Source organism: Gadus morhua, chromosome 1 (assembly GCF_902167405.1).
Source record: "Gadus morhua chromosome 1, gadMor3.0, whole genome shotgun sequence".
Taxonomy (NCBI): domain Eukaryota; kingdom Metazoa; phylum Chordata; class Actinopteri; order Gadiformes; family Gadidae; genus Gadus; species Gadus morhua.
Window position 1 is genome coordinate 14186028 of NC_044048.1, and position 8471 is coordinate 14194498.

The 8471-nt window shown below is 43.5% G+C and overlaps 1 protein-coding gene across 1 annotated transcript in view; it reads right to left on the minus strand.

Moving 5' to 3' along the window:
* cacna2d3a (calcium channel, voltage-dependent, alpha 2/delta subunit 3a) overlaps positions 1-440 on the minus strand; it is a 131071-nt gene extending 130631 nt beyond the window's left edge. Inside the window, 1 exon segment of the mRNA XM_030361268.1 lies at positions 1-440. This exon segment is cut by the window's left edge and continues 140 nt beyond it. The gene's annotated coding sequence lies outside the window, so the exon portion shown is untranslated.
* Positions 441-8471: the final 8031 nt, after the last annotated feature.

Sequence of the window (8471 nt, forward strand, 5' to 3'; positions counted from 1 at the left end):
TGCGAATGCTGATAATTTTGTTAAGCTTCCGTAAATTGTTCAGTGTACCAGTTTACCTCCGGGGACACTCCAAAACTACATAGATGTAAGCTATATCAATAAGTGGACGGGAAGTGCTTTAGCCTTCCTCATGCCGGTGCAGCGGAGCCCGATGCGCCTGGTTTGGCGCGGTACCTTTATAGGTGCAAGTTGTCCAAAGTGCGCCGTCGCGTTACTCCCCTCTGATATCGCTGCTCCGCGGGCTGAGGGGAACTCGATCTCGAGTCCACCAAGAGGAAAAAGTCAGTCGGAGCCCCTGTCACCGCCTGTACCTCTCATCGATAACACACGGAGTGCGAGAGTGCGAGCGGCAGCGGCAATTAAAGACTTGGGGAAACAGGGGGGAGATCATCAAATGATGCTGCGAACAAAAGCACGCCCACCCCTCTTGACGCGGCTAGTCCCTCTCTCTCTCTCTCTCTCTCTCTCTCTCTCTCTCTCTCTCTCTCTCTCTCTGTCTCTCTCTCTCTCTCTCTCTCGCTCTCCCCCTCTCCCCCCCCCCGCCTTCCCTCTCTCCCTCTCTTGGAGTCTGGGGATAGCTTCACACGAGGATGCTGCTGTGTTGTGTTGATGACGAATAGTCCCCAATCCATACTGCTCCGTGACGCGTTCCGTTTAACGGGTCGTCTCGAAGCTATCCTTACGCTTCAGATCACCGCGTGCACTTTATAGGATATCCTCAGTTCACCGAAGCTGGGATGTATTGAAAAGTGCAGACGAAAAGCCATAGAGAGAGAGAGAGAGAGAGAGAGAGAGAGAGAGAGAGAGAGAGAGAGAGAGAGAGAGAGAGAGAGAGAGAGAGAGAGAGAGAGAGAGAGAGAGAGAGAGAGAGAGAGAGAGAGAGAGAGAGAGAGAGAGAGAGAGAGCTCGGAGGGGGGGGGGGGGGGATGCTGATGGGATTGACCTGCTTGTCGGCACGGGAGCATGAGACCACCACTCACTGGTCCGGTTGGCGACTGCACATTGACACACATTGTGGTTTTACGCGCGGCATGTGATACTCGGGCCGGGGTCTACACACCGGGCGAATGGGGTACGGGGACGGGGGGTAAATCCGTTTTCGACTTTTAGCCTTGGATGCCTGCAATACGAAATAAGTATGTGGGGGGGGGGGGGGACATCGGGGAGGACACTCACCTCTCTCACACTCTCCCAATGGACGACGAGTGCACGCAGGCACGGTGCACACAGTGTCTCATGCGCCACCGCTCCACCGCGTTCAACGCGCCTCGACGTCGCGCCTGTGTTGCGCGTTGCTGACGCGTTCCGTGCGGTAGTTTACCAGGAATTGATCGGTTGTCAGCGAGGTCACTGTGGTATTGTCACAGTGTCGACGGAAGTGAAGATAAGTGACGACGTGATGGCAGCATCCCTGTTTTTATGGAAACATGTAAGAACATGAAAAATAAGAAAATAGAATCAAATAAAGGATTCCCACCGTTGTTATTACCAAATAAAGCCAAGCATTACCAATCTAATAACACAGACAGATAGTTGATGGATAGACAGTTCCAGTCTATCAAAGGAGTCAATTAATACAACTATTAAATTGGGCTACGCGAAATTGTAATCAATTAATATTAATTGAGTTGAGGCATAAAGAACGCAACATTAGGAAAATATATAAAAAGGCTTATTAATCAAAACAACTGATCCAGAAATGAATAGTTTGATCCAGAAACACATTGACTTCGAATGTTTACAGTGGAACTGAACAGAGGCTGATGTGATAAACAATGCTATCCGGGTGAAAGCTCTGACTATTACGTCTCTAACAGCTCGTTGAGATTAAGGTCAACTATTCAATGGATTTTCAGAGGCAAAGTATCCCATGAAGGAGAAGACATGGTTCAGGTCGCGTCAGGTGGAGCGGTTTTGTGACCTTCTTAATGAGGTACACTTCAGAGGTGTGATTTATTACCATATAGCTTCAGTTTACAATTACCAACACATCACCAACATCCTCCAAAGTTTCTTTAGAAATTGCATCTTCGTCACGTGTGTCGCGGTTGAGGACGCTGCCAGGTTTGTTTATGTAAATGTCTTGCCTGTTGTGGATTCATAATTCAAAATGTAAATACGCAGGACATCTTGATCTTAGAAACTTATGCGGGACTTTGTGAAAAAGCTGGTTTGTGTTTACGGAAGGAGGCGGGAGGTCGCTGTTGTGACCGTCTCTGTCTGACTGTCGGTTCTGATGCAAACAGACCGTGACAAGCCACCACTTCCATTCAGTGAAACCTCCAACCCGCCATGAATAATTCCTGCTCTCCGGGCCCCGCAGCTCACCTCGCTCCCGGAATACCTGCTTTAATTCAATTAATAATGAGACAGCCAGACTTTTATCCACCGTCAATGCTGGAGGATGGGACGAGTACTTGGAATGGTGGTCTGTAATAATATGCGCAGTCATAAATCAAAATACGCACAACATGCAAGAGTGTTGGCTTATACCCACCAGAGGCAGCAGGGGGCAGCGGTGAGCTCCATGCTGAGGCAGGTGAGCTTTGCCTTTGGCCTGCTGGGAGCCATCTGGGAACATCAGCACCGTGTGAAAGCATACGTTGTGATTAGAGAGAAAGGTGAGGGAATGGGGGGAGAGAGAGAGTGTATGTGTGTGTGTGTGTGTGTGTGTGTGTGTGTGTGTGTGTGTGTGTGTGTGTGTGTGTGTGTGTGTGTGTGTGTGTGTGTGTGTGTGTGTGTGTGTGTGTGTGTGTGTGTGTGTGTGTTTGTGCCTGTGCCAGTGCCAGTGCCAGTGCCTGTATCTCTATGTTGACATTTTCTAAATGCCACTGAAACTAAACACGCAGAACAATGCTCAATGTGGGATCTACGAGGGATAGTTGAGAAAAAGAAAGAAAACTAAAAAATAAGTTTAAAAACATTAAGGTAAACAACGCAGTAAGTAACAGATGGAAATAGGCACGAGGAGAAGCAGCCATATTAAGAGACTGGCTACCGGCTATCTTATGAGTCAGTGCTGATTAACATGTCCTGCAAGAATGTCTAGAATAGAATCCTTATTAGTGAGAATAATTGCAATTTAAAGCAATTACACACTAGCCATCTCTTCTTCTCAGAGATTAGAATCACCATTTTGGTTTATGTAATAGGAATTAGCCGGGTATAAGGCTTGGGGGCTCCGTATTGGCCCTGTTATCTGGCTGACCCCCTGACTTCAGATGGCTGACAAAGGCTCCTGATAATACCTATGCCTAATTGAGGGGGGGGAGTGGGTTGCATGTAGTTAAGCGTTCATAGCAATTCATACATATGCCCCCAAGACTGTGTGTGTGTGTGTGTGTGTGTGTGTGTGTGTGTGTGTGTGTGTGTGTGTGTGTGTGTGTGTGTGTGTGTGTGTGTGTGTGTGTGTGTGTGTGTGTGTGTGTGTGTGTGTGTGTGTGTGTGTGTGTACGCGCGTGTGTGCGCGCGTCAGTCCGTCTCGGTTTGATTAAGAAATGGGAACATCAATTAAGGCAGAAAATAAGGAAAAAATCCACAGAGCCTGAGTTACCATAAACACAGGAAGCGTTGGGTTTTGAAGAGCAATGAGCAATGCAATTGACCGCAATAGGCCTACAACACAGCAACAGAAGAAACCAGGTGGACACCAGCGAAGCTCACAGAGACAGAATAGTAGGAGCGCATCAGATTCATCAAATAAAATAAACCCCCAGATAGAGAGGGGTGAAGCCGGACGTCCAACAAGAGCAGAAGAAGCGCAACGGTAGTTGAGCCATAGTGCACGATCAGCTGATCTCTGTTGTTCCTGTGAGAGTTCATTGATCATCTACCTTGATGTGAACACTAAACCGCTCACATAAATTCTACAACAACAGGGTTTTATGAGGAAAGCCCATCACTTTTCTGCCCGGGCACATTGGAGAAATGAACTCGTTTTATGAACTGAGTTATTGTGTTATTGGGACTTATTGGGTTATTGTGGGCCTGCTTCCTGTTTATGTGAGACGTGAGAATGAACCCGGGCTGCAGAAAATGGTATTATATCTGTTGTCACTGGCTGCATCATTTTCATAATTTTTATGCAACTCACTATAGAATGACATTAAACGTGAAGCCTGATTAACTTTTATTTTTTCCCCCCAGAAATGTAAATGTAAACGTCAAAACAAACACACTCATCACATACTCGTCCTCTCTCACACACAGAACTGTTCACACATGTGCACGCACACAGAAAATACACATATTTCGACCAGAAAGCTATATATTTTGAACGGACAGCAAAAGAAAAAGCACTATGACATTATGCATAATTAAAGGCACCCTCTTCAGAAATAGCAGGAATGGAGGAACATGGAAATGAGAGATGGAGATAGAATGGACCGGATGATATGCAAGACCTCAAGCGTCACATATTTCTACTGCTATTATAGAAATAGCGAGAGAACTAAAGAATAAATGCAAACATGCATCAATTAATATGCACACACAAGAAGAAGTCAGACACATGTTAATTTTTTTCCAATCTTCAAAACAAACCCTAAAAAAACGACTTGGGCTTTTCTGAGGAATGACTATGGTTGGGAAAACGTGGCCTCATTATGAGGAGGGAATAAGCAGTCGATGCATTATTTTGTGTAGCTTTTTAGAAGTGCTCTGCATTCAGATCATGCTTGGAGTTGTTTTGCCCAAAGCTCCTTGTTCCATTTTACCTTCCCGAGTAATTTCAATTAAACAAAAAAAACACCTTGCTACAAGTCCTGCTCGCCACATTCTGTCACTCCTTTACAAAACCCAGACCCACACAAACCACTCTCCCCACTTTCATCAGCTAATTTCAGATAGACAATCTCCTTTCTCTATCTTTTATTATTTATTTTTTATTCCTTGCGTTCCGTTGGCTCAGCCCGGGTTCACTTTATTAAAATGTATATTTCGAATCACCCTTCAAAGGCGAGCTGTTTGCCTGGAGAGGCAGTGCTAAGCTTGTTGTTACAGGAAATTATAGGGACAAACTGAAACCAGATAACCACCCCCCCCTTCTGCCTTTGCCATCTCTCTCTCTCTCTCTCTCTCTCTCTCTCTCTCTCTCTCTCTCTCTCTCTCTCTCTCTCTCTCTCTCTCTCTCTCTCTCTCTCTCTCTCTCTCTCTCTCTCTCTCTCTCTCTCTCTCTCTCTCTCTGTGCTGCAATGCGTTGTATCGTCACATGTACAACACAACATGCGCGACCAGTTTTAATAACATTGAACGTAAACCCCTAGCACCCTGAAGAAAACCATTAATCCAATGCAGGCATTGAGATGCTTGTGACAGTGAACGGCTAAACCATAACCAGCCACAACTAATTCCAAGACAATAACGTTTGATTTGTACACGCCACTGATGCACTTCAGAGTTGAATAAACTCTAAACTTCTCTTTCATAGGCAGATTAACAATCCTGCTTGAGTTCTGGGCCCCCAGTGGAACGCTGATTAACTCGTTCAAAGTTTAACATGCAGTCAAGAGGTTGTAGCCATGCCAATAGAAATGTACATTGAAAAATTATGTTTCAGGTTGGATCAAAGACAACGTTTATTGACGGTCTTGATGTCCAACTGAAAAAGTGTTATGAGAAAATAAATATAGGGAAGAATTGAAAGGAAAAGAAGAAAGCAGACACAGGTAGAACCAATGTTTGTTCTTTCATTTGAAAAGAAAACACCTCTAATCAAACCCCTTCCAACTTTACCCACAATCCAGGGTGCCTTCTCCCTGCCTCTCTACTCCCAGAATGCAAAGCAGCTTAGACAGTGGGACTCTGCCACAATTTGGCTGCAACAAAAGACTTGGTTTGGAATACCCTGCAGGCCAGAGCTTTCTAGCTAGCAGCTTTACATATAAAACAGGCGGGCCTATCTGTCTCCGCACAGGCAACGGCCACAAAGTCTGATTCCCAAGCTTTGAGCACTCCGAGTATCGTTGGAGTGGAGTTCTGGTCTGGGAGAGATTAACACTAAACACGACTCCTCCTCATATCAGCTCCGTACTGTCTTTAGCAAGGCTGTATCACTTAGGAAAGGGGCGTGCACAAAACAGCTTTGATATAGTCAAAATAAAAACTTTTTCTTTGAAGAGTTACGCTGTGTTTCTGTTTCTGTTGTTATTATCTAAAGGAAATTGTATATATATTTTTTTTAAGAAAGCTTCCACTGAAGGAAAGGGAGCTGTCCATGGTACTGAATTCTAAATGACTTCTTGGAGTGAGCCTTTAAGAGCTACTCATTATGTTCCTCTGATTGGGTGTTGATACTCATAGGTTGGAAGTTATACGGTGCATGGTCCGTGCAGTCTGTATGTATTTTGTAATTTGATGTTATTGATTGTTTTGGCGATACATATTGCCAATGGTCCGCCAATGATTATTCAAACACTGCCATCTACTGGCCAAAATGAGAAGGTGCACTAATAGAGCTCAACGTTGCGCTCCCGTGGGCCCCTTTATAAACAAACAAATATACAATAATACCGCTAGAAAGGGCAAACAACTTTTCATGTGTCCGTGTGTCCTCTATACACGAAATGAAGGCCGAATAATATGCCCTACATTAAATTAGATCCTGTCAAGCTCAAATAGAACAGGGCATGGACACAATGACACTGCACATGTTTCGATCTGGTCGCCCGTGAACTTTAGAAATGGTCAGAAGCTTTGGATGAAACCATAATTTGTTTAGAATTCCTGGACGTCAACAAATGGTTTGTGCTTTTGCTGTGCACACAGCGATAGTGCAAATAATGCCTGTTTCTACTAATAACAGCAGGTTCAACGTCTAATTTGCTGTTATCTAGTTCTTGTTAAGGTAAAGTTATATTGGTAAAAATAAAAACTTAACAAGAGACAATTAAACCGTAAAATAGGCCGAATAGACCTATCTAGCAACACAATAACTTTTTTGTAAACAATCGCTTGGTTTCCTTAAAAGGACGGTATGTAAGGAATCACATGAAATAAACTACGAAATCCTTACACAAACAAATTTGAAAGTACCATTGAACTACATAGAGCAAGGGAACTATAATATTCAAGGTATTAAAAGTTACTGTTTACTATGTGAGGAATGTCTTGTTCTTCTGTTTGTCTTTCTCGTACGTTAGACATGGATGGAGTACGCCTCCTGCTGGAGGCAACGATCCCTACAAACAGAAAAGTGGGAAAACAAGCTAAGATCTTGGTAAAATAAGATCACATTTTTTTAGTCTTAATTTGCAGATAAGCGCAACAATAATGACCATGCTCTTTCAACTTAAGTGGGACATATTATCTTGCCGTCAGGTCTATGTGGGAGTAGCTGTTCAACCGGAAGAAGCCCAACCTTTTGTTTATACCTTATAATTTCCTTATACGAAGACAATGCCGTTTATTCGAAACAAAGAACATATATCATAGCTGTAATAAAAATAAATGAGGTATTGCTGCAGCTATTGCAACGTTTTAGAAATACAATATAGATCATTTGGTATTTTCGGATTTAAATTTATAATATTTCAAATAAGAATACAGCTTGGCCTCTAAACTGACCAGTACTATGACACTATTACAGCAGTATATTATTAATCATTTCTGATTTACTCACCAGACAAAGTTATCTGTGATAGGCTACCGAGTAGCCACAAAGGTGTTTGGACGTGTGCCGAGACAGGTCAAGTGTCCCAGTGAGGGGTCATGACCATGTAAGGTCAGAGGAGAGCTGAGGTCAGATGGAAGAACAGATGGCACTCAGGAGGAGGAGAGAGAGTTGGCAGGATACTATGACAGGGGCTGACAGAACTGTGAGTAATGACACGGATCAACAGTATGAGAGAAAACCTCCAAAGGAATGGAAACACAACAAAACACATTCAAATGTAACAATGAAGCCAGAGGGAAGATATGCAGACAGCAGAGTCTTCGAATACTGTTTATTGTTCAATCTACACCAGTTGGTCCATTGACAAACTGCCCCGTCTGCTTCATAGTTTGTAGGATACATTGATGACAACAGAAGAAAAGAAAAAACATTTCACACTGCTACAGATGAACAGAACTGCCATATCCAATGTTAAGATATCTATTTACTGTCATGCTGAATGTTTTATTTTTTTTGTTGCTCAGTAGCAATGACATACTGATGCATTAACCACTGCAAATGTGGATCTGGACTATAAGGGCCTCTCGGTTCCAGTGGTCGGACAGCATTCCGTAGTGTGCTCTTTCTAGGGTAGGGGTTTGTACTGTAATTTACAGTTTGAATTAAACCTTACAATTGCCTGGCACAGCTCGGACAAATATAAGACAGTTTGTAGAAAACTCAAATGCATTATTACTTTAACCAATCCCCCATAGAACAATTCTGTACTTGTACCTATGTTTATTATTTGTGCAATATCTGAAGTTAGTAAACAGCTATGCTCGTATAGAGATATTAATGTATCTACAGCTTTGTATCC